Source organism: Armigeres subalbatus, chromosome 1, assembly GCF_024139115.2.
Source record: "Armigeres subalbatus isolate Guangzhou_Male chromosome 1, GZ_Asu_2, whole genome shotgun sequence".
Classification (NCBI taxonomy): Eukaryota; Metazoa; Arthropoda; class Insecta; order Diptera; family Culicidae; genus Armigeres; species Armigeres subalbatus.
Genome location: NC_085139.1, coordinates 277,925,998 through 277,952,624, shown reverse-complemented (window position 1 = coordinate 277,952,624; position 26,627 = coordinate 277,925,998). Strand labels below are relative to the sequence as shown.

General features: G+C 43.2%; 2 protein-coding genes across 13 annotated transcripts in view; one reads left to right on the top strand and one right to left on the bottom strand.

Annotated features, from left to right (window-relative positions):
* The window catches only part of LOC134207634 (cation-independent mannose-6-phosphate receptor), a 614,852-nt gene that overhangs the window by 389,385 nt on the left and 198,840 nt on the right, over window positions 1-26,627 (bottom strand). The gene's annotated exons all lie outside the window — the stretch shown is intronic.
* LOC134207633 (protein toll-like) overlaps window positions 1-26,627 on the top strand; it is a 265,471-nt gene that overhangs the window by 98,918 nt on the left and 139,926 nt on the right. For both annotated transcript variants that reach the window (XM_062683376.1, XM_062683375.1), the window contains exon 2: window positions 25,953-26,078. The gene's annotated coding sequence lies outside the window, so the exon portion shown is untranslated. The remainder of the gene's footprint in view (window positions 1-25,952; window positions 26,079-26,627) is intronic.

Here is a 26,627-nt window from a genome sequence, read left to right as displayed (position 1 = left end):
CACTCAACGCCTGCATGTGTTTATCAACATCAACATAATTCGGGTCCTGGTGGCCTCACAACTTTATCTCAAACAACGAGCTCCATCGTCGTTGTCACCAGAGGCCGATATCAACAGGAACTCGGTATCGGAAGCGGGGTTGGGTCGGCCACACCTTACGTAGGGACAGAAACGAAATCTGTAAACAATTAGACTGGAACCCAGCAGGACATCGCAGCAGAGGCAGACCCAGAGGCTCATGCCGACGAAACCTCAATAATAAAATAAAAGAAGTTGACGGAAAGCTAACCTGGCAACAGGTTAAAGCGATAGCTGGACATCGCCCAGGAAGGAGATCTTTCAAGTCGACCCTTTGCCTCCGGTGGCGTACAGAATCCATAAGTATGTAACTCCTACGCAGATCAACACCACCACCAGATACCAGAAGCCTTCAGCTACGTGTTGATAGTGTTGGATTCCGTGGGAGTGCTATAAGATTCGTCAAATCGACGTTTTAATCTTTGTTTACAAAAACAGAAAAATCGTTTTGAAAATTTAGTATTGACTTCATCAACTTTCGAGAGCCTTCTGCCCGGTTAGTTTATTTTCCCGCGCACTTTTCGTCTATCTGCTGGTCCAACTCATATCCGCTACGCCAAAGATCTTGGTCGAAAAGGCTCATCGCGTAATTTAACGCGTCGTCGCGTTGACTGTTTCTTTTTGGACGAGAACGACGCCAGATCGTATTTTAGCTAGATGTCTGTCTATCAATCCTATCAGTTTTCCAGATCCTATTATTCACTTCGCTACAGATGCTACACGCCGTTCTCTTGCTAGCGGGCGGACTCGAATATCTGATCTCTGTCGCTTTATGTGGCGTAGGTACCCTTCACTCACTCTGCTTCTCGGATGAACTTTGTTGGGACCGAACTATCCGTACTAGAGGTGTGCATCGACCAGCCGCCGCCGCCGCCAACGACAATTTTAAATCGGTGTGCCGTCGTTTGGAATCTGTTACGCCGCTGATTTATAATTTTCAACGTAACGTAAATTCCGAAGAATCAGTGAAATTTTGGAAGAATTTCTCGTTTGATATCCTCAGACCATCTCGTTGAAATTTCAAAAAGCTCCGTTCTCTGTGGCTAATGGTTGTTTGGCAGATTGAACTATTTAGCCCAACGGTTGTACATATTTAGCCTTGTTCCCGTTCAGTCCGTTCAGGAAATGACATTTGTGGTCAAATTGCCCGTTCGGCCAGATTACATTTTCGGCCAAACGACGCTTTCTAGCAAACGACAACTTAGGCCAAACGGCATTTTCAACCACATTCAGTTGAACCACTTTCTCAGGCAGACGAATTTGTCTACCAAGCGACTTTATCGTCCAAACGACGTTGCCTGCAAAATGGAACTCAGCAAGATGACTTTCGGCTTAAAGTTTTATTCGGCCAAATGGCGTTCGAACAAAACCCAAGCTGCACGCATGTTCCACATAGGTTACTGCAACGTATATGTGACCAGATTCAGTCACAATCAGGGTTTGCAGGAATCGCTCTTAATAGATAACGAACAACGAGAAAAGGCAAAAACTGTTCCGAATCATAACAAGCAATGATAACAAATATATCAAACTTGTATAGAAGTGCGGAAAAACAGAATCGGATAGGAAGGCCTTACAGAGAAGTGATGATTCTCGCTTCGTTCTCGCGCATTTTGTGTTGTGGACCGCAAAGCTGTGTAGAACAAGTTGAAATGCAACATCAGAACAAGTGCTCATCGCGGTTGGAGCTTTTTAAACGAAATTTATCCTGAGGTATCAAATCAGTTCTTTATCATGACAGCTTGCGAAAAAGGTCTCTCGTGGTATGCTACATATCGTATATGAATACAGAGATGATAAGTGTGAAACATTTTTATTTTTTTTTTTGATTCAATCCCTGATCATAATCAAGTTGAAGTAGCTTTTGCGTTCTTTGTGTTGCCAAATTTGTTTACACATGCTTCGGTGATGATTGTTGCACCAGAGCCGGAATCGCTCAGAGCATGAACATCATAAATTCACCAGCAGCATATCTCGTGTTTGGCTAGATGAAGACCTCCTTCAATGGGTCTGACACCAGCGAATTGACCGTTTCTTGGCGCTGTCAAGAGTGCTGTAGAAAGAAAAGTGGAAGTAAAGAGTCCAGATCTTCGAGCGAGCTTCAAAACGAGTTGAAGAAACTCGCAAAAAGAGAAGAAAAATCAGAAGCGAAAACTGGAGTAGGGGAGGATTTACACCAGATGAAGCTGGATCTTCAACAAGAGCTGTTTGAGATGCACCAGAAAAGTAAAAGCGGGTGATTTTTTTAAATCTTCATTATGGTGTTTTAAAAGTGGGTGATAGAGTTGCAGTTGAATCAGGCGCAATTGGAGAATAAGATCGCCGAAGAAAAGGACCATCGTAAGAAACTGATCTCGTTGCGAGAAAAGATGGAAGGAAAGCTGAAGCATTTGAAGCAGTAGCGGAAGAGGAATTTCACTTCCCAAGAAGTGGAGCAAGAAGGTGAGAGCGAGGGAAGCTTGAAAGTTGTAGCGCCGGATCAGTAGAAGCCAGGAGAAAGAAGCAAAATCGGGAAATGGACAGACTGGGAAAGTTACTCCGGTGGTATGAGATGCTGGAGGAGCCTACCGTAAGCATTCAGCACCAAAAGCAACCGAGAAGCTCACAAAAAGTCAATCGGAGGTCCATCGTTTCAACCAGAGAGTTTCCTAATTGGTAGCGTCAAGGACGATGCGCCATTTGGACATTGATTCCAAAAAATGAGTAGAAGAGTAGTAAGACAGTGCGCGAGATGGTAAAGGTAGAGGAGTTGACTCCATTAGATCGAAGATCTAAGAAAAACTGAAGGAGGAAGAATCGCCGGAAAGTCCATTGAGGACAAAGATAGCTCTTCAGAGGAAGAAGAATTCCTAAGGAAAGAAATACCAGTAGAAGTCACATCGGAAGCAAGAAAGAGTCCGACAAGGTAGACAAAATCGGCAGCGAGAACCAACGAAGGCGCATGTGTACACTCGTCAGTTGCTGCACAGAAAATGTCAACTTTTTCCGGCAAAACGGAAGAAGGCGTGCAGCTTTTCCGACGTGAAAAATTTTGACTCGACCAAAGAAGTGTCTGGAAGAAGAGGCGGTGGAAGTGATCAGTAGCAGATTGTTCCAAAGATCGTGGAGACACTACGCATGTTGCTCAGTAAGCCAGATACTCCCGGTTTGAAGTAGAGATGTGCGCCGGTGCGAAAATCGTCGGCTGCGGCATTTTGTCATAATTTTCAACGATGGCGGCGTTTTCAGCATCAAGCAGAAAGCCACTTTACCAGCGGCAGCGTGTTATCGGCGTGGTGATTTTTTTATTGCGTTCGTAATTCTCCCTAATTTCGATTGAAAATTCATTAGATTTTTATTCAAACTTCTGTTACCGGCGGGTAACAATTGTCACTAATTCTAAAACATTGATCACGGAAAATAGGGACAAATATTGTTATTCAGTTTCCTTCGATTTGCAACGGTCATTTCATATCGACGCGCATGGGTACGGGGCAGTCGATATATGCGCGTAGCGCACCAGTGCGCTACGTAGAATCTGGGTGCCGAGTGGGTGAACAGATCCACTGAACTTATGAAGAGCGATCGAAATGAAATCGATTGATGAGTTTTGGGCGGGAAAGAGCTGGAAAACGGCGTGAGTAGACAGTTGATGTTAACTCCTGATTTGAGAAGCATCTAGGAAAAAAAGCAAATTAAAAGTGAAAAAAAACAAGCTCGCAGTACACGCACGTTTTTTTAATTATCCGGTTGCGAAAGGTGGATTAAAAACCCGTCAGTGAGTTGACGATCGAATCCGAGTCGTGTTTCGTGACATTTTTTGGCAATCCATCACCCGGTTTATCGGGCTAATAACCGACATCCAAGCGTATTTGGCTGGCCATCGAAACGCCGTAGCCGCCGCAAGCCGTCCGTTGCAACTAGACCGTTGCCACAAACCCTGAAGTGAAAGACACTACGCCCGCTACCGGCGAGCTGACTGGATTCCACGAGCCTCGAACCAGACGACCTCCAACGAAGCCGCCATTCTGTTTCCCGAAAGACGCCATCGCAGCGCACCTCCGCTGGGATCAATTCCGTGGCGTTCGCCAAGCTCCAACCCACGCTGCCAGTCTGCCCCGGAGGTATTCAGCGGTCATCAAGCCGACGATCGGCCCTTGGGGCCACTACCACGTTCAACCGGCACTAGCCATTCCGAAGCCGTCATCGTATAACCGTCATCGCCGTAATCCTACGTGGCCGCCACCATCGTCTTTGTTTCGAGAAGTCCAAGCACCGCCCCTTCCTCGCCGCCGATTGGCCCGGAGAAATAATCTCTCGAAGTTCTTGCCTGTCCGTGCAGTTTGGAGCGTCTCCGCAATCGGACGATCGCTATCCTCGTCGTCGCTATTCCACCACCGAATCGGTTCTAAGAAGCCGCCCTTTCGACAGTCCTGTGTGTGGATCCCAATAAAGCGCTGTTTGACCGTAAGTAATACATACGATATAGGTTTCCGAGATCCGAAATCTCCCCAGCGTCCGTACGCCCTGAGACCCGGAATCCAAAAGAGGTCTTGAGCACCCGCCCCAAAGACTGCCGTTGGCTCTAGACCAGCAGTCTTGGGTTTGCTGCCGGTTTCCCTCCGAACCGAACCCGAGCTTTTAGGTTCCGGGGTCAAAAGTAGGTCTTATACTTCTAAAGGAAATTCTTCGGAATCTCCAGAGGGAATTTTTCGAAACTTCCACTAAATCCACTAATTCAATATTTAGTTGCAGTCTAAATATTTCGTAATGTCAATTTTAAGTTGTATATTTTTGATTTTGTTATTGTGAAGCGTTTAATGTACTGCCTATGATCGCATATCAGTCGCACCTTTGCTGGATTTCTTATTCACATAGGGCAATTATGCGATTGTGGGCAGTCTAGATGTTAACAACATATGTTGTTTTGTTATAAATAGTTTATAATTTATAAGAACAAGTCTTTAGGACCCAGTCAAAGACGGAATAAATAATAATAATAATAAAACTCTTAAAAAATTCGCGCAACTTTTAAATTTTGACGGAAAACTGTTTGGAGCTTCAACGGGAAATTCTACAATAGTTCGGGGGATTTTTTTAAATTTCTTGAGGATATTTTTTGCTTTTTCCGAGCCTATTTTCATTTGTCCAAATTGAATACATGGCTATTATTCGGTTATTAGTTATTAGGTCGAAAACAATTTGTCCAAATATGTAATTTGGCGGAAAGCTACATGCGACAGAAAGATAAATACTTCGGGCTTCGGGGCCCTAAAGTTAGTGTCGACAGGCATTCATTCGCATTGTGCTGCGTAGCGTGGGTTCGATTCTCACCTCTTTCGTAAACTTTTTGTAAGAAAAGGGGTTTGCAGAGTCAATGGACGTTGCATGCTGGTCTGTTGTCTAGTGTGGTGCTTCCTTCAAAGAGCGGAATGCTCACTGGAAGCATTAAACGAGTAGTGGCTTTTTATATACGGTGCAATTGGTAGTATGTCCTTAAAAGACGTTTTCCCCAATAGATCGTTTGGCCGAAATAGTCATTTGACCGAATAGATCATACGACCGAAAATGTCGTTTGAACAAAAATATCATTTGGCAGAATGGGTATACGCCCGAAAGTGTAATTTCCTGAGCAGGTAATACGGCCAAAAGTGTCAACCCAAATGGCGCTTTCTGTCAAACGGCTTTTTCGGTCAAAAGACTAGATCGGCCAAACGACATTTTCAAGCAAACGACCGTTTTAATGGCATGGCATTAATGGCATTCCGAAACCACGGCAGCTCACTCCTTCAAATCAAACGGCGACTGAACGATTCAAATCCTCCACAATTCGTGAGGATTCGGGACGCTTCATTATTCGAACGATTCGAACCCAGCACTGGGCGAGTCTCTTATGTCAGCCATCAAACGGTTGAGATCGTTGGAGAAACGTTTCGTACGAGATCCGTTTTCAAACAACAGCATTCCAATTGTTTCGAAGAATTGCTCGTTCTAGGTCACATGAAGGAGAAACCAACAATAAGTGAGCTAAGTGTGAAAGTAGACAAGAGTTACTAGCTACCGCACCATATGGTACTGAAGATAGAGAGCGCAACAACAAGTGTACAAGCAAGAGCTGGAATAACTCGCTAAAGGAAATATGTTGTCGGACTAGAATGACAGTAGAACGAGGAGTCAAACATTCAACGGCTACTCGGCAGAGTATTTGTATGTATGTCAATCAACGCTGTCCACTTGGAGACTGCCAGCGATCTTTTGAACAATGCATTCATCGCCGTACTTAAACGACTCAATGAACGTTGCGGGCATCCAAAAAAGTCAGACATTGCGAACCATTTTGTTGGTACTGATCGTTGGCTTCACGATCTTCGTTGTTCCTTCAAACTGATTATCGGCAATGACACAACGATCTTCAAATGCAAGTTCAATAAGGATCAAAAAATGTTGTCATTCCACTTGCTTCTATATAAAAAAGGAGATGATTCTTTTACAAGAATAGACGATAAATCCGGCCTTAATTCAATAAACAGGTTTACAATTCATTCTACAGTTCAAAGCTATTTTCTTATAAGCCTTAAAATATTTCTTACAACCCTTTGAAAATACTCAATCGGCACTTAGTCGTTTCCAGGGAGTAAAATCCATAAATGCCATTGGATGCCATCACCCATCCATCAGTTTTTCCATCAACTTCATTCCCAGCCGTAACGGTTTCCCCAACGAATCGAAACGTTCAATCATCCAGCCTTCCCGCAACTGACCCTGTGCAGCAGCAGCAGCAGCACATCAAACGATCCCAATAAATACCCGCAGGCACGTCCACCGGCCACCCATCCTTCGCTTATTGCTAGGCAATCAAATTCGAAAAACATGTTGCGTTTCTGTCATCCTGTTTTTCTTCCGAATCGACAACCCGGCGGAGCAGGATGGATACGAAGGAGCGCATAGCATCCCAGCAACTGTATACAGTAACGACTTGTCGCCTGGCATTGAAAATTTCCATGGCGCGAGGAGTCAGAATCGGCGGAAAAAAGTCCGTCTCGACACTCGAGGCAAAAAGGCAATTAAGAATAAAATTTCAACCAGGAGGGCTTACACTTGTGCGAGACCTACGCTGCGACCGACTTCGGCAGTTTCCCTCTGCCGTTGACATTTTAATCAAATTGGATTGAAATTTCGCAACGCGGCATCCGTCGTCGTCGTTGCCAATGAGAGTTTGGTCGGTATTTTTGTTTTGTTTTTGTGACAGATTTCGGAAGCTCGAAATAACAATTATAGAGAATAGTTTTTTTTATTACACATTAGATTTGGTTTAAACTAATTGGACTTGATTTACCGCATGTAGATCATTTTCAGCCAGTGGCGGCGTTGTAACGTCGTGGGTGAACAGATTTCATGCATAAAAAATTAGTTATTTTACCTTAGCTTCACTGAAAATGCTCTAGAAGTTCTGCCCGGAAACTATCCGAAAGTTCCAGCTCCAGAAATTCCTTCGAAGTTCCTCGAAAATTTTCTTATGAAGTTGCTCCAGAAGTTCATCTAGGAATTCTTTCGGAATATCATCCTCTAAATGCCTTGAAACAAGAAATTTCTCCAAAAAATCTCCCAGATTTCCTTCCGAACCTACTCCAAAAATTTCTCCAGAAATTCTTACAAAAATACACCGGAAATCCTTCAACAAATTCCTTCAGAAATTCACCTTTGAACTTCCTTAGAAATATTCACGTCTGCTTTCCCACAAATTCCAACAGTATTTCCTTATAAAATTCCCCTGGAAACTCCTCCCGACATTTTCTCTGGAGTTTTCTAAAAAAATTTTGAGGAACTCTTCATGATTTTTTTGAGAACCATTCAGAAATAGCCTTGAGCTATAAAATTCTCTGAATTCCTCCGAAACTCAAGTGGAATTCCTCTGAAGCCACCTCCCACCCATGTCCCAGGAGAACTTTCTGGAATTCCTCGAAAACTCTCCTTTTTTCCCTTCAGGAATTCCCCGAAAATTCCTAGAAAAATTAGTCTACAAATTCATCTAGCTACTCCCCCAGAAATTTCTTCAGGAATTCTTCGGGAGGTTTCTTCACGAACTCTTTGAATATTCTGCCGTATTTCTTATAAAACATTGTATTCTCCATCAATTCATCCTCAAATCCTTGAATTTTCCTCAGGAACCGCTCCGATGAATTCTTTTTTTCGGAAGAAATTCCAGAGATTTTTTTGTTGGAGCATCCGAAGGAGTCCCTAAAGCACTTCCTGCAGGATTTCCTGAAGAAACTCGGGAGGAAATTCCTTGATGGACCCTCGGAAGGACTGACTTTCTGGAGAAATCTTCCAAGGGACTCCTAGAATAGTATCAAAAAAAAATTCTAGGAGATATTCTAAAAAAAAGAGTAGTTTGAAAGGAAGTTCATACGGAATTTTCAGAATAAAATATTTTTAATTGTTCAAATAAAAAAAAATCTGAAACACAAAAAAAATCGAAAAAGAATTTCAGAGGACATTCTCGGAGAGATTCCCTAATTTCCCGAAGAAAAATTTCAAATTTTTTTAAAAGGTTTTTAAGAAAAATATGATTATATTCTGTCAATAGTACCTACGTTCAGTAACGAGGGATATAGTGGCCAAGTTGCCCTTACAAAGACATTTTTCCAAGACGTTTTCATTGGTCATTGGTGTTCATTGGTATTAGGACCCTGTTCTTCCCATTCTGACCCCTGAGGCCCTGAATCTGGTCCTTGTCGAAATTTCAGAAAGTCATTTTCAAGTTGAAATAGTATTTTTTGAGCTCCTTCTATGTTTTCATAAAACTTGAGCAGCTGCTTACCCAATTTCATTGTAATTGGTGTTATGGCCGTTGCTACTCCCATTTTTGCCCCTGATTCCGGCCCTGATTGAAATTTCAGAAAGTCACTTCCAAGTTCAAATAGCATTCTTCGATCTTCTCATATACTTTCATGAAGTTTGAGCATCCGCATGCACAGTTTCATTGTATTTGGTGTTATGGCTTCTGCTCTTCCCACTCTGACCCCTGAAGCCAAAACGCGCGGTTTTTGAAAACTACATTTTAGAGTCATAATGTCTTCAGAAGAGTTGAAGGATATTGCTTGCGCTTTCTTTTGATAAGAAACTTCAATGATCTATCGACCTTAAAGGGCGGTATGGAATAAAAAAAATACGCAGATGTACAAAAGCAGTGGTTCTCCTCTGCAATGTTATAAAGAATGTGAATTGGAACATCTTTTCTGAAGACACAATATTAGAATAACGGTTTTGCAACGAGTTAGAGCAAGTTTTGTACGAATGACCCAAAAATCATATTTTGGGCATAACTTTTTTTGAAAATGATTTTAGCACTATGGTTTATTGTAGAAAGTTGTGCATAATGACAAAAAAAACATGTTTGTCAAAGTTATTGAGAAATCTTTCCAAAAAATAGCAAAAAAATAGTCAATTTTTACATCAACACATCATGAAAAGCGACAAGAGTCGGCAAGCCAAAAGCTGTGACTTTGCAGACCACAATATCATCAAGTTTGCTTGCTGCCAGATTGGCGTTAGGCGATTTGTCTCAATTGAGACTGTTTGGGTCAAATTAAGTCTATCCACCCGAAACGTTTTTATCGGCGCACTGTAGATTCTAACTTTTATTTCAACAATTCTAAGCAGCAATCGAATATGCATCCTCTTTGGCTGACCTGATTGATTCACTTCTTCTGCTGGGAAATTTTAATCAAACCGGTCTTGTTTGGTCACCTTCTGACCACCGGTTTGCGTTTTCTGATACCGTAAATTTGACGACCACCGCAACCAGCCGCTTTCTCCGCTGGAACCGCTTTTCTTGGATTAACCCAAATTAATTTGATATTCAGTTTCCTATCTCGCTTCTTCGACTTGGTATTTGTTAACGAAAATTTAATTCCTTATTGTGCGGTCTTTGAGGCATTGGATACGATTGCTTCTCTTGATATCCATCATCCTGCTTTGAAAATTTCTATCGCAAATGGCCGTCATGTTGGATTTGACGATTCTTTGGATATCGATGGATTGAATTTCCGCAAGACTGATTTCCAACTACTCCAACGTAGTTTGTCACGATTCGACTGCAACGCTTTGAATGACTTGGATATTGATTCTGCTGTTAACCGGTTCAACAGTTTCTACGCGACTGTGTATCTGCCTCCGTACCGAAGCGCGAACCTCCAAGAAAGCCGCCATGGACTAACGCTAATCTACGCTACATAAAACGGGCTCACTCTAGAGCTCTCCGTGGTCTTACTACGGTGCTACTACTAAAAGAAGCTTTTCAGTTGCCAGCAATTGTTATCGTCGCTATAACAAGCAACTCTACAAGCGGTACGTGTGTCGTATACAGCAGAATCTTCGACGCCATCCGAAAGGATTTTGGTCTTTTGTTAATACTAAGAGGAAAGAAATCGGTCTCCCATCTCAATTATTCCGTTGCTCAAAATGTTGAGGACAAATGCAATCTGTTTGCGGAGCATTTTTCATCCTTCTTTTCAGTCGCATCGCCGTCACAAGCTGAAATTTTACGTGCAATTAGTGATGTACCTGACGATGCCATCGACATTGACTTTTTTAACATTGAAACTCAAATGGTTGTATCGGCTATTAATAGGATCAAATCGTCCTTCTCTGCTGGCCCGAGCGAAATTCCTTCGGCAGTGTTAAAAAAATGCTCCGATGTTTTGGCCACCCCTCTGTGCATACTATTCAACCTTTCACTTCGTCAGCAAAAATTTCCTACTAAATGGAAATGCTCTACCATGTTTCCTGTATTTAAAAAAGGAAACAAAAGCGACGTAAGAAACTATCGGAGTATTACATCACTTGGAGTTGATTCGAAAGTGTGAAAGAGTCGCTGATCTATTAGAGATTATTGGCGGCATGCAAGAATTATATCAGCCCGTTCCAACATGGTTTCTTTCCTGGTCGATCTGTAGAAACGAATATCGTGAGCTTCACATCGTTTTGTATGGACAACATGTCCAAAAAGTTTCATCTCTGGATTCATCTTCAAAATTTCCAGTGAATTCCGTGATCCTTTGTGCTTCAAAGCACTTTACTGCTCGCTGGTGCGCTCTCATTTGGAATTTGCTTCTGTTGTTTGCAATCCTTATCAGGCCGTTTGGACAGCTCGTTCGAAGCTGTTCAGCATAAGTTCGTCCGCAACGCACTGCGCCATCTCCCTTGGAGGGACCCGATCAATTTGCCGCCATACGCTGATCGATGTCGCCTGTTGGGACTGGATACCCTTAGCAAACGGAGAAATGTGGCGCAAGCAGTTTTAATCGCCAAAATTTTGCTACCGAAGTACGACGTGCCCGATTTACTAGCCAGGAATCAACTTTACGCACCTTCTCGAACACTCCGGCCAAGAGCTTTGCTATATGAGCAAGTTCAAAGCATAAACTACGCAAACACAAACAGCATCCTGAATCTCGAGCTCAAACACATGGGTGCTCCGTTCTTTGGGCACCTCTCGCTGATCTTTAATCAGTGTCTCCGGCTCAGCTACTTCCCATCGTCCTGGAAGTCAGCGAAAGTCATCCCCATCCGGAAGCCTGGGAAGGATTCTTCCTCCCCCAAAAGTTATCGTCCCATCAGCCTTCTCTCAGGGTTATCCAAGCTATTCATCGCCGGTTACTTGAGTCTGCCGAAAATCTCAACATCTTGCTCGAGGAACAGTTTGGTTTCCGACGCGGTCGGTCAACTGTACACCCACTGACTCGAGTTACAAATGTCCTCAGACGGAACAAGTAAGTCTCAAAAACATCCGCCATGGCCATACTCGATGTCGTCAAGCATTTGACGATGTCGACATGGCATGATGGCCTGGTGTACAAACTACAACACTACAATCTTCCCAGCTACCTGGTGAAAATCATCAACAATTACCTGTCGGCAAGGACATTCCGGGTCTCAATCAGCGTAGCGAGTTCCAATGCGCACAACAGCGTTTCAATCTGTTCATCTCCGATATGCCAGAACCTCCAGAAGGCGGCATTCTGTCTCTGTTCGCAGATGACACCTCCATCGTCTACAATGGTAGAGTGATTAGAGCGCTAGTGGCAAAACTACAACGAGGCCTGGATGATCTGACAGAGTACCTCACCAGCTGGAAGATCTATGTATCAACGCGGCGAAGTGATCGAATATGACATGCCGGTCTGGGAGAGCTGCGCAAAAACTCATCATCTGGAACTCCAACGAGTTCAAAACAAGTTCCTGAGAATGATCATGTACACCCCTCCCAGGACACGAACTTCTGAGATCCATCGTCTGGCCGGTATTAAAACTCTACACGAGCGCTTTGGTGAGTGTAAGGAAAGGTTTATGGTCCGTTGCTTACAATCGGACCAGGCGACCATTAGGGCGCTAGTTCCAATTTAGGTTATCAAATAATCATTGTAAATATTAGTGTACATAGTAGTTAGGTTATCAAATTTTCTAAATTGATCAATGCCTCCTTAAGGCTATTTTGATACATTAGATAAACTTTAAAAATTATGTTTAAATCGTAACCATTGCTATTGAACCGAATCAAAGATGAAGGGCCAAATGGCCAAACACTTGTAATGTCGAAAATAATGTAACAAACAGAAATCAAAAATAAATGAATTAAGGTCACTCCTGACGGAATCCAAGTTTCAAAGTGCTCGCGTTTTCGGGGGCACACCACTCGTTACAGAGCAACGCATAACTGTCATTTTTATTTTTTCACGCATGCTGCGACGCAGCAAAACTTAATCAACAAAAATGACAGTTGTACGTTGCTTCTGTATCGAGTGGTGTGCCCCCGAAAACGCGAGGATTTCGGCAACGTTTGCTGCGATTTTACATCGAATGACAAATCTTTAGTTTTAAGTCTTCATGTAGACTACTAAGTCAGATGAAAAATTATACAAATCTAGGAACTTTTTCAAATAGGCGTAATCTGTATTTGACTGCATTTGAAACGGTTAGTATTCTCTCAATTCAGCACATTTCGTTTAACAAACGTTACTACCAGATAGATCGGAATCTATTCCTTCTGTTAGGCACATAAGTTCAACAAAATAGTATTATTGAAGAGCACAGTCGCCGTTCCAAAAATCAAGGTCAGAATCATGTACGCCCATTTGAAAAAAGTTCCTAGAAATGAATAAATAAATAAATCAATAAGTTGAAAACAAAAAAAGGTAGAAGGAAAAAAAATGATTCGTTTAAGGGTTACCCTGATTTAAAGATTTAAATTTAAATTAATGAGTAAACTGATGTGCTAAATAAATTATGTCTTTGGCAAAGTTTCTCGAAATAATGTTTTCTACAAGTTTGCTGAAGAGTTCAACCACATAAAATTTTCAATAAAAACAGTTTTATTCCAGATATCTACTGGTGCTCCCTCCCTAATCAACACTTTACCAAAAAAAATCATCATTTTTTATCAAACAACTTCTCTGAAGGCACCGAGTATCCAAAACGTATGAGAACGGAGAAAATTAGTTTTTTTCCTTTCCTTGTCATAAGACCACTGAAGCCCACTGAAGTCTGCCGTATTTTAAACGATTCACAATATTTTCTTCTTTGTATACTTGATACAGCTCATGGTTCATGCGTCTGCGCCACACACCGTTTTCTAGTTTCCCTCCGAGTATTGTACGCAGCACTTTTCACTCGAAAACCAAGAAAGCTCCCCGGTCCGCCTCTTTTAATGTTCATGCTTCATGTCCACGTCATTGTCACATGTCACAAGCGTTCCAAGGTAAACAAATTCTTCAACAACTCAGCACCAACACCACTAGGTCTTCCTCTATCTCTACCTGCCACCATGTACTTTGTCTCCCTCTTCAGTGGGGCAAAAGCCTCTGCGATAGATTCGAATAAGGTCGATGTCGTCCGCAAAACCCAGGAGCATATGCGACCGTGTGATGATAGAGCCGTTCCTCTGCACACCAGATCTCCTTATAGATCCTCTTCTCCTAATCGGACCATTGTGCGCTGTAAAGAAGTCGACCTTCTGACTCTTCGGTCTTTCGTCCTTTCGACCTTTTGACCCATTTATTTTTTTTTTCAACCTTCATTACCTTCAACATATTGTCATTTTTTCAACCATCTTTTCCATCGACCTTTTATAATTTCGACCTTTTATCGTTTCAACTTTTTGTCCTTTCGACCTTTTGGCCTTTGACAGTTTAACTTTCGAAGATTTTGCACAGATCGAATCGCAATGTAAAAGTCAATCTGTTCTTATGTTGTTAAGATTCGACATAGCCCGACTGGACTGGTGGCACTGAAATCACATTCGATTACCAAAAATCATCACAGAACTAGACACCGAATCAAAAAAAGAACAGACGCTTCACATTTCCACCCAGCTTCGGAAGTGGATTAATTGAAATTTTCTGTTTTCCCAAGCAGACAGTTTCCAATTTGATTAAAATTCACATCCGTTACAGTTGGTTCATTCTTTCCCGACGACTTTGTCTCGTCAACGATTTTTTTTTTTGCACATCTGCACATCCGGAAAAAAGGGAAACCCAAGTCTAGTCGAAACAAATTTCGAGGGTCGAGCGGGAAGGTTTGCTCCAGCTGTTAGATTCGAATCGGGTTATTTGGTTCGATACTACTTAGAAGGAGACTCTCCGGGACGGGACGGGAAATTGATTTGGATGGTTTGGTGCTGATAAGGGCTTTTTGTGCGATTATGGCAAAGGAATGCTGTCTGATGGATTTCTCGTGAACCGAACGAAGAGGTAAAAGGATCGTTCGGGGATTGGGGGGAAATTGGAAAACAATCTCATCGTCGTCGGGTGGAACGATGATGATTGGTTCCAATCTTGGGGAAAATGGAACTCAACCGGAGATAAAGACTTGGGATTGACTTCCATTTTCACTGACAGTTGACAGCACTGACAAAAATTGGCCCTCACTTCACCGAGCACATCCTCTTTAACAAATGAGAAATTCAACATTTGTCGTCGTCGTCAGCGACATCAAAACCGGCAACGCGCTATCGTATCTCATCTGCGCTCGAATAACAGTGTTGAGCATTATTTATCGGCATCATTGGAGCAACGAATACGACAACACACACCGCGCGGCTTGTTTTGATACCGTACGTGCGTGGGGGAGCGTAATTTTGCCGTTAGGCTCGAGAGCAAATAAATTCAGGTTTTATTTTCGTTCGGCAGTCGTCGCAGTCTCTGAAGGGAAACGTGGGTATGCGAAAACAATCGAGTGCGAACGCAAATAGCATTTTTACACGCAATGAAACGATGCGGGAGGAGGTGGGAATCGATTTTGCCTAATTCAATCCTGGGGATGGGTGACGGTGAAGGTGGAGTCTGTCATCCCAAACGAGTGCCGATCCGGTTAATACACAAGACCCATTTCTCTCAACCGGTTGATGCGGTTTGAAGATAACGTGCGGTCGGAAATGGCCATCCAATTGATGGACGCTTTATTCCTATTGTTTGACCAATACTTACCTGTACATATATCAAGTGACATTTTTTCTCCTCCCGCAATGATCGGGTGACCAAATGCGACGGCACACGTGACTAGCTTAGCCGATTTTTGCCATTGGCCAGTTTCGACCAATTTCAAAAAAGTGATTATCGTTTCACCACTGATGGTGAGCCGGGTCTTTCTGTTTGTGGGCAGCAAGAAATAAAATTTAATTTCCTTTTCTGAACGGAGTGCAACAACAGCACCGAGGAAATCATTTACAGCAAGTGCATTGTAGCAAAATAGTAGATGCAGGTTGGCCAGCTAGCAGTAAACTAGCTGTTCTCTTTCTCGAATAGCTGTACATTGTGTGGTTAGTTGACCGGCCCTTAGGCCGCACTCTTATTCCCCCCGCATCTTCAACACCGACAGCATCGACTCGATTCCGGCTGGGAACAGAAACCACAAGCAACTCTTACTGGCTAGCTTGAATAACACGTTGCGCTGTGCGATTTTAAATAATGGTTCTGTTTTCATATTAGATGTGGTAGATGTAGAATAGGACGGGAATTGCTTGTCGCGGCCGTTGCTGTTCGCCAAAAAAGGGAAAACGTGAAGCAACGATTCCCGTTATTAGCTTCTGCTCCGCTGGACACGTTGTTGCAGTTTATGTTTTTGCCCATTCCCCTGCACCCCCAGAATTGGAGGTGTGCGCCGGTCCGAAAATCGTCGGCGGCGGCGTTTGTCTCAGTTTTGCTCTGCGATGGCTGAATTTCTTTGGATTTTTATCGAATTTGCATATGTTTTCTTTTCGAATAAATATAGAAAACACTTTGGAATTCGCAGAGAAAAATTATAGAACAGCGGCGTTTCGACTCAAACATTCTGGCGACGAGATGCTAAAAACTCCCAACGACGTTTCGCGATAGCGGTGCACACCTCTACCCAGAGTTCTGGAGTAGCATCGTCCACAACGCGAGTAGACGGTTTACAACTATTATAGTGCTTGCTCGTTGTCACTGCATTCATTGCCGGTTCTAGCATAGTGCAATCCCTATCACGGGAAACGCTGAAAAGTAGACATACATAATAGGACCAATGCGTTCTTTTGCTGGGTGACCAAATCACGTTTCCCAGGAAACTACGACAGCGTGTACCACAACTGCATTTAGAGCTCCCGAACCGGCGGCAATCATTAAGATTCCATTCCATTTGTACACTTTTCAGCTGTGTATGTGCGCCTTAAGTTATGCAAAGTAAATCTACCGTTGCACAGCAACCAAAACAGATGGCACTGGTTGCCTCTACCGGACATGTTGTGTAATATTCTCCGTGACACGTTTCACCCTTTTACGAATTCGGAATCAAATTCGTCTAGAGAAGGGATTTGGTCATCCATTTCCAAGATGTGCCGAAATAGAACCGACGACGACGGACGACGTAATCCAGCTTCTGTGCTCTTGCATATCGCTTCGAGGCGTAAAACCGAATGAACCAGATCCATGCCGGCCAACTCACCGACAGTCAGTCAGTCAGTCATTCGACCCAACAGTTTCAAATGACTTCGTGAAAGGGAAGGCTCTAATCTAACAGATTGCTCGCCATTTCGGCAGGTGAACGAGTGGACTCAAAGGGGATTTGCAGTGCAAAAACGTTGCGTTTTGAGTATTGGTAGGATTAGCAGGTGGAAAGGAGGGCCATTTGGGTAGTGCCCTATTTTCCCGTCCCCAATGTTTATTACTTGGCCTCATTGCAAACAAATGGCTTCAATTTTTAAACATCAATAGAAAGCTTACAGATGCCAACCTTGTACTGAAAACAAAGCCGTTAGATTGAAATGCGATCGAGTAATAAACGTTATGGATGAGAATAGGAGTAACCCCTCTCAAAAAGTCCTTTTCCCTAAATTCCTAACTGCTGTAACTAGGAAGTTCTGTACATTAACATTTTACTTAAATACAGACAAACAGACGTAACGTCCGAAGAAGTCTATTGATAAATTGCTCAACGACATCTGCTAACACATCCGAGTCAAATTCACCACTTACGGGTAGATGTAGGATTGCCTAACCTGTTGTTTTTTGCGTGGTATCAGATTTTGTAAGCTTTAAATTTTGAATCATTGATGGTCTGTAAATTGTTTACTTTTTTGTAACAAATAGAGTACGCCATAGACGAGACATAGAGTGCTCTGTGAGGCATAACATTTAGTATCACAATCATTATAAATTATTAACATACCTCAGTTGTTGATTTCTATTGATAATTCACCAAACATACCTGTAAGAAAAAGAAGATTATTAGAATTTACATTGAACTATCAAAAATTAAGCTTTGTATCAGAGCATTTCCATAAATTGTCGAAAATTGACACGATTTGGACGAAATTTTGCATAGGTATTCAATATAAAAGCTTAAGTGTTTTTCCATGATGAAAGAACGTTTGAACTCGAGAGTAACTTTTGAAAGAAGCGTATGTGTTTTTGATATCGATGTCTTTGGAACCGTTCGTTATAGTGAAAAGTGTCTGACAAGAAATGGTAGTGAGTCAAATGGGCTTTGTGGAGAAAAAAACATGCTGAGGAAAACATTTATTTACTTATATAAATCCTAATCAATGCTTGAAACTAAATTAAAAAAATACGCATTTTTTTATTGTTTTTAAATTTTAACCATACATGTTTGTCATGTAGCACGTACAAAAATACATTGATGCTGAAAGCTGTATGGGTGAGTGAATAGATCAAGTCACTTGACTTGCATGCGATTCGAACGTCTATGCAACTTCACTCAACTCAACGAAAAGAAAGTTGAACACGCCCAACTTTTAGCTACCGTGGGGATCCGTAGAGCACCGAAATCCGTCCACTTCGTGAGATATCAGCAAATAAAAAAAGATTTAAGGTAATTTATGTATGACTCATATATCTTATCCTGATCTCATACTTGACAGTAAACTTTCTGACCATTGAAGCGAGAAGTAGACTATGAAATTAAAATAACACAACTAAAAAACAAATCGCCACCCAGCACCGCCACCGAAAGTGACTGCGTTTTAATTGCATATCGCAATTAATAGAGTTAGACCAGCAGAAACAGGCTCTCGAGTACCTGTATCAATGATGAACCTTCAATTTACATTTGATTCGTATTTTCTGGAGACTTTTTCACTGAAGTGCTTGGGTGTACGAATTTCTAATATGTTTTAGTTTGTGTTTACGTATAATAATTGCGTCGGCACCCACCCCGGGTAATACCGAAAATATTTTCTATGATAAAGTTGTATAAAGTTTTACAAAGATTATACAAAACATGTTATTTTCAAAGAAAACTGTGAAAATGCGTTTTCTAAGAACACATCTGTTTGAACTTACAAGAAGTTTTGTTCTACTCAAAGGGTGGATGGTCAGGATGGTTTCTGATACTTATTAATGTCTTCTGACATAAAAGAAGGAGGAAGGAAGAAGTAAAAAAGCAGAAGGAAAAAATAACGAAGAAAGAAGAAAGACTGAAGAAGGAAGAAGATTAAAGGAAGAATGAAGGATGAATAAAGGAAGATGAAAGAAGAAAGAAGAAGGAGGAAATAATAAGGAATAAGGAAAAAATAATAATGAAGAAGGAAAAACTACTAAAGAAGAAAGAAAGGGAGAAGGAAGGAGAAAGCATGGAAGAAAAAAGAAAGAAGTAGGAAAAAAGACTGAATAATGAAAAAGAAGGAGAAAGCGGGATGAAATAAATTGGAAGACAGCAGCAAGATAGAAGAAGGAAGAAGGAATAAAACAAGGAAGAAGGAAGAAAACAAGGGAGAAGGAAGAAAACAAGGTAGAAGGAAGAAAAACAAGTAGATAGAAGAAGGAAAAAAGGGAGAAGAGAAAAAGAAGAAAGAAGAAAAATCAGAGAAAGTAGAAGGAAAAAGGAGAAATCACTAGGGAAGAAAAAAGAAGCGAGAAAGAAGAAGTAAAAAAGCAAGGAAGAAGATAAAAGAAGTAAGAAGAAAGAAAAAAGGAAAAAAAAGTAGAAGAAAGGAGGATGGAAGAATAAATATGAAAAAAGGAGAAAGGAAGAAAGAGAAGAAAGAAAGAAAAAGAAAGAAAGAAAGAGGAAAAAGGAAGAAGAATTTTGAAGAAAGGATGAGGAAGCAGGAAGTCCTTTTCGGCATTTTGTCCCTTCATACCAGCGATTCTCAACCTTTTTCTTCAGAGGTACCCCTTCAAATTAATTCTTTCAAAACTTTTTCTTCACTGTTAATGAAAATAAATCTTATTTCATAAGATATATTATTAAAAAAAACCAAAACTTATAGGATTTGTGGCTCTCTAAAAAAGTATCTGAAGTTTTCGTTATTCCGTGAAACTTTTCGATTCAAATTAATGTTATACATCAAGCTACCCGCATGCCTTTTGAAGGTTTCCGAGCCTCATGGAAGGAAACTTCAAAGCCTCCTGAAAGGAGGCTTCGAGCCTCTTGGAAGGAGGCTTCCAAGCCTCTTGAAAGCAGGCTTCCTGAGTCTCTTGAAAGGAGGCTTCTGAGCCTCTTGAAAGGAGGCTTCGAGCCTCTTGGAAGGAGGCTTCTGAGCCTCTTGGAAGGAGGCTTCCTGAGCCTCTTGAAAGGAGGCTTCCTGAGCCTCTTGAAAGGAGGCTTCCTGAGCCTCTTGAAAGGAGGCTTCCTGAGCCTCTTGAAGGAGGCTTCCTGAGCCTCTTGAAGGAGGCTTCCTGAGCCTCTTGAAAGGAGGCCTGAGCCTCTTGAAAGGAGGCTTCCTGAGCCTCTTGAAAGGAGGCTTCCTGAGCCTCTTGAAGGAGGCTTCCTGAGCCTCTTGAAAGGAGGCTTCCTGAGCCTCTTGAAAGGAGGCCTGAGCCTCTTGGAAGGAGGCTGGAGCCTCTTCCAAGGAGGCTTCCGAGCCTCTTGGAAGGAGGCTTCCGAGCCTCTTGGAAGGAGGCTTCCTGAGCCTCTTGGAAGGAGGCTTCCAGGCCTCTTGGAAGGAGGCTTCCAGGCCTCTTGGAGGAGGCCTGAGGCCTCTTGGAAGGAGGCTTCTGAGCCTCTTGGAAGGAGGCTTCCAGGCCTCTTGGAAGGAGGCTTCCGAGCCTCTTGGAAGGAGGCTCTGAGGCCTCTTGGAAGGAGGCCTGAGCCTCTTGAAGGAGGCTTCTGAGGCCTCTTGGAAGGAGGCTTCTGAGCCTCTTGAAGGAGGCTTCTGAGCCTCTTGGAAGGAGGCTTCTGAGCCTCTTGAAAGGAGGCTTCCAGGCCTCTTGGAAGGAGGCCTGAGCCTCTTGGAAGGAGGCTTCCTGAGCCTCTTGGAAGGAGGCTTCCTGAGGCCTCTTGAAAGGAGGCTCTGAGCCTCTTGAAAGGAGGCTTCCGAGGCCTCTTGAAAGGAGGCTTGAGGCCTCTTGGAAGGAGGCTGGAGCCTCTTGAAAGGAGGCTTCTGAGCCTCTTGAAGGAGGCTCTGAGCCTCTTGAAAGGAGGCTTCTGAGCCTCTTGAAAGGAGGCTTGAGCCTCTTGAAGGAGGCTGGGCCTCTTGAAGAGGCCAGGCCTCTTGAAGGAGGCTTCTGAGCCTCTTGAAAGGAGGCTCTGAGCCTCTTGAAAGGAGGCCTGAGGCCTCTTGAAAGGAGGCTTCTGAGCCTCTTGAAAGGAGGCTTCCAGGCCTCTTGAAAGGAGGCTGAGGCCTCTTGAAAGGAGGCTTCTGAGCCTCTTGAAAGGAGGCTCTGAGCCTCTTGAAAGGAGGCTTCTGAGCCTCTTGAAAGGAGGCTCTGAGCCTCTTGAAAGGAGGCTTCCTGAGCCTCTTGAAAGGGAGGCTTCCTGAGCCTCTTGAAAGGAGGCCTGAGCCTCTTGAAAGGAGGCTTCAGGCCTCTTGAAAGGAGGCTTCCAGGCCTCTTGAAGGAGGCTTCCAGGCCTCTTGAAAGGAGGCTTCCAGGCCTCTTGAAGGAGGCTTCTGAGCCTCTTGGAAGGAGGCTTTGAGCCTCTTGAAAGGAGGCTTGAGCTCTTGGAAGGAGGCTTCTGAGCCTCTTGAAGGAGGCCTGAGCCCTCTTGGAAGGAGGCTTCCAGGCCTCTTGGAAGGAGGCTCTGAGGCCTCTTGGAAGGAGGCTTCCAGGCCTCTTGGAGGAGGCTCTGAGGCCTCTTGGAAGGAGGCTTCCTGAGCCTCTTGGAAGGAGGCTTCTGAGCCTCTTGGAAGGAGGCTTCTGAGCCTCTTGGAAGGAGGCTTCCGAGCCTCTTGAAAGGAGGCTCTGAGCCTCTTGGAAGGAGGCTTCCGAGCCTCTTGAAAGGAGGCTTCCAGGCCTCTTGGAAGGAGGCTTCCAGGCCTCTTGGAAGGAGGCTTGAGCCTCTTGGAAGGAGGCTTCGAGCCTCTTGGAAGGAGGCCTCTTGGAGGGCTGAGGCCTCTTGGAAAGGAGGCTTCTGAGCCTCTTGGAAGGAGGCTTCCAGGCCTCTTGGAAGGAGGCTTCTGAGCCTCTTGGAAGGAGGCTTCTGAGCCTCTTGGAAGGAGGCTTCCAGGCCTCTTGGAAAGGAGGCTTCTGAGCCTCTTGAAAGGAGGCTTCCTGAGCCTCTTGGAAGGAGGCTTCTGGAGCCTCTTGGAAGGAGGCTTCCGAGGCCTCTTGGAAGGAGGCCTTCCTGAGCCTCTTGAAAGGAGGCTTCTGAGCCTCTTGGAAGGAGGCTTCCAGGCCTCTTGGAAGGAGGCCTGAGCCTCTTGGAAGGAGGCTTCCAGGCCTCTTGGAAGGAGGCCTGAGCCTCTTGGAGGAGGCTTCCGAGCCTCTTGGAAGGAGGCTTGAGCCTCTTGGAAGGAGGCTTCTGAGGCCTCTTGGAAGGAGGCTTCCGAGCCTCTTGAAGGAGGCTTCCGAGCCTCTTGGAAGGAGGCTCTGAGCCTCTTGGAGGAGGCTTCCGAGGCCTCTTGAAAGGAGGCTTCCTGAGCCTCTTGGAAAGGAGGCTTCCGAGGCCTCTTGGAAAGGAGGCTTCCGAGCCTCTTGGAAAGGAGGCCTGAGGCCTCTTGAAAGGAGGCTTGAGCCTCTTGGAAGGAGGCTTCCAGGCCTCTTGGAAGGAGGCTTCCAGGCCTCTTGGAAGGAGGCTTCCGAGGCCTCTTGGAAGGAGGCTGAGCCTCTTGGAAAGGAGGCTTCCAGGCCTCTTGGAAGGAGGCTTCCGAGCCTCTTGGAAGGAGGCTTCGAGCCTCTTGGAAGGAGGCTTCCAGGCCTCTTGGAAGGAGGCTTCCAGGCCTCTTGGAAGGAGGCTTCCGAGCCTCTTGGAAGGAGGCTTCCGAGCCTCTTGGAAGGAGGCTTCCGAGCCTCTTGGAAGGAGGCTTCCGAGCCTCTTGGAAGGAGGTTTCCGAGCATCTTGGAAGGAGGCTTCCGAGCCGAGACTTCCGAGCAAAGACTAATTAAGACGTTCATGTCCCATACAAATACCAGTTTTTTCAGTGCTCATCAAGTACTAGACCATACAACTACACAACCACATTTAAAAAACACCTTGATTCATGTACTGAGTTTAGCGACTGGTACTCCTTAATGAGTTGCTATGGCAACTGTTCAATTGTTACGTAAATTAAACATTGGAAAAAATGGAAATGTCGAGGGAAATGTTCATTTTGTAAGATTTCACAAAAATACAATAAAATATTCTTCTGTTTCAGATTATATTCAATCTACAAATAAAAAAGTTAGCAGCGATACCGTATACTGTAAGTTTTGGATTACCAAGTGACAGTGTTCCAGAGTTTCGAAGACATGGCATGTGTGTTGAACGAAAGGCAATCGACCTGTATATATCCGTTGTGAATGACCCCTCCTCGTAACCCAATTCTTCATTTTCTCTGCAGATTTCTATTCTAGAAGCTCGAACGAATTTCTCATGGAAATTTCGAATCCCACCATTTTTCCAAAAATGCATTTTCGCTTGAATTAAAACTGTACCGTCATTCTAAATTCGATGAACGTCTCTTGTTTCACTGCCTGCCCGTACTAGGTCTATTAAACGTTGTTCTGGTCAGCTGTAGAGTAGTCGTAGTGTTCCGATCCTTCGATCTCTCATTTTACTGTTACCGGCAAAAAATAACGTCAAACGAAATTGTAAAGCTTCTAATTATTAATGCAAGGTTTTCACTTTTAGATGATTACATGCGACGGTTGTGTTTTCGAACGGATTGATGAATCTTCTAAGTCGGATCATAACGAAAGGAAGCTACATTGCATGAGCCATAATTTTGTCGGGCAACCGACTACGAGAGTTTCAGGGAACAGCTGTTAATGTCGTCACTCCTGCTTATCAAATGTCCCATTCATCACACTGAATAACCATCGTTTCATTCGACGATTCGGGGTGTCGGAAATAAACGCTACCAACCTATTCTGTTCTATTCGATGATTTCGAGGATTGGAATTGATCGTTCCTCCTCATGTTTCATTAATATCTATTTAGACTAATTTCCAAATTGAAAAGATCGAAGAATTTTGGAAGTCAAGAATCTCTAAAAATTAGAACGAGTTTTTATTCGTCCGACGTTTCGACACGTTAATTAATGATCTAAAAATTGAAAAACTATTTCTGAGACAGATACTTGACTGTTCAGACAGTCAATCAAAATACACATTTTAGAGAGTAATAAAAACTTGTTGTTATAGTATAGTTTGTTACCCTAATGTAAAATATGACCGCCAGAGCTTGTGAAAACTGCAATGTTCCTTAGAATCGTGACTTTTAAAGTTTGGCTTCATTCACCACTTAACAATCAGGTCCGGGTTTAGCCGGAAGGAGTCCCGGGGGCCAGCAATCGCCGAGGGCCCCAAATTGTACCAGGTTGATTTTGGTACATAAGATTGTATGATAGCTCTGGTCCATGCTTTATGGTACGATCGGGCAAACCAAAGCATTTACAATTTCGGTGGCTCTCTAGGCATACTGTTCAAGCTTAAAAGCCAATCAATCCGGCACAATTCCACCGTCACACCACTTTAAGACATTTTAAAGCAGATGCATTTCTGAAGCAAATGCGAATCGAAATCTGGATAGCGGTAGGATGCTCTGAATCAACTCACATTTAAATACAGATTTTAGCTAATCATCGCAACGCAAAAAAAAACACTATGAAAGCTTCACGCTTGAACGATTGTGAAAGCAGCCACAAACCCTTACTTAAGTTTCAAGACCTCTTGACTTCCTCACGGCTCTCGCAACGTTTGACCCGAAGTTACCTTCCGCACGTTGCAGTTACCAAATTATTGAACTTTCACACCACTCATCCTGTAATTAAATTTAGGTATGTGTTAGTGTCAGATAGCACTGTTATACTGTTTGGCAGCCACTACTTCCATTTCTCCGCACCATATTACTCCTTCTTCACATAACTCCGCTGGTATTACAAACGAACAAGACGCTCCCCAGTAGCAGGTCAATCTACCAATCGTCGAACTGACGCTTCATTCCTTTCCAACCAACCTCAACCTTTGCCTAATATCCACTGTCGGAGGAAACAATAACCTAATCATTACTCATCGAGCTCGGTTTGTTTTCCAAAGCAGCAGTAGCTGTACGGTGGGTTTCTTCGGTCAACCGAGCGACCTGACCTGACCGGTCGCTAACCGGAGGGAGATCACTTGTCGGCGCACACAACGATCTTAATGAAGAAGCTATAAAACAGTTACCTATGTGCGTTGCGTAGCTACAAAAGCTTTTTCATCATGCACCGCCACCGCACGGTGAGAATTTTTTCCCACAAGTCATTGGTCAAAATTGGAAGCATTGTTTTAAAATAATTGATGCCTGAACTTGTTCTTCAGCAATTCTTGTGATGAGATGAGTGAAACTAACGATCCACCCACAGGTGATGAATTCTATTCTTATTATCGTCATCCTGGCACTTGCAATTGATTGATTCTAAATCAGGAATTCTAAAAAAAATCTGCTAAATAATACTGAAGTCATTTTTGATTTGCTCATCACCTTAATGCCCATAGTGACCGCCTCCGAACAAAGCTCCAAGCTCTAATAATCACTTTTTCTTTTGTTTTTGAGGGTTGTATCCCCGTTAATCGGCATCAAAAAGGGTGTTGTTTGCTCCGATTTTTTTTGTTTTGCTTTCCCTTTTCAGAGCAATACTAAACTGATTAATGGTCCATTTTACGGCTGATTTGGCCCACCGCCCCTTCCTGGGATCCGTCCACCAAAATAACCACCGATCCATCGCAGCATCGTTCGGCACCTTTCCCAATAGGTTCCGAGATGAACGATTTAAATGAGCTGGAAAACTGAGCGATTAACCTTTTTTTTCTGCCTGGCATCGGATTGGAGGTGACCCGCTTCACGCCATTTAGAAAGACTCCATTCCGCTCATTTTTGGCGGCAGTGCCGCAGCAGCGACTAAGCGAACCATGGGGAAAAAAGTTTAAATTGATTTACTGTTTGGGAGGGAAATTTATGCTCACTGCCACCCATTAAATGACGGTTATTTATTTTTATTATTTTCTCTCTCTTTCTAGATTTGGTTCACACCGGAACACATCGAGTGCCAAGCGGAACACGCGCCATCTGGCGGTATCGAACAACCGAGCAAACACGCATTCGTCTCGGTTTGTCGGAATCGTGAACAAAGCAATCGGAAAAAGGTAAAATTTCTGGAAAATGGGACATTTTTATGTGAGAGATTTCCAAGCAACACGGATGGAAATTTTCTTTGTTTCGTTCGACTACACGGGGAGAGAAATTCAATTGAACTTTTCACGAAAATTAAACAAATCGTAAGAAAGATAAACGTTACCGATTCGGTTGCCAACCGATTGCGTACCGGAGATTTCTTCGCAGACTGGTTATGGATGATTTCTGATGAAATTCTGCTCGTGGGATGTGTTTGTTGAAGGGAACGCTGTTGGTTTTCCATTTCCATTTCATTATTGCAGCCGTCATTTCCCCACATGTCTTCTAATTGAACATAAATTACAAGATTACTTGTTAGAACAAGAATCTAAAATTGCTTCATAAGAATAAATCATTTCTTAATATTTATGTCGTGCTTTGAAACATATTTTGAAAAGCCATGTAAAGTTTAGGAAATAAACTAGCAACATTTCATGAACCAGAATAAAATTATATGCATTCAAAAAATATAAATTTCGAAAGATAAAGTACGTAGATTATTCAAAATAAAATCGGGCCCT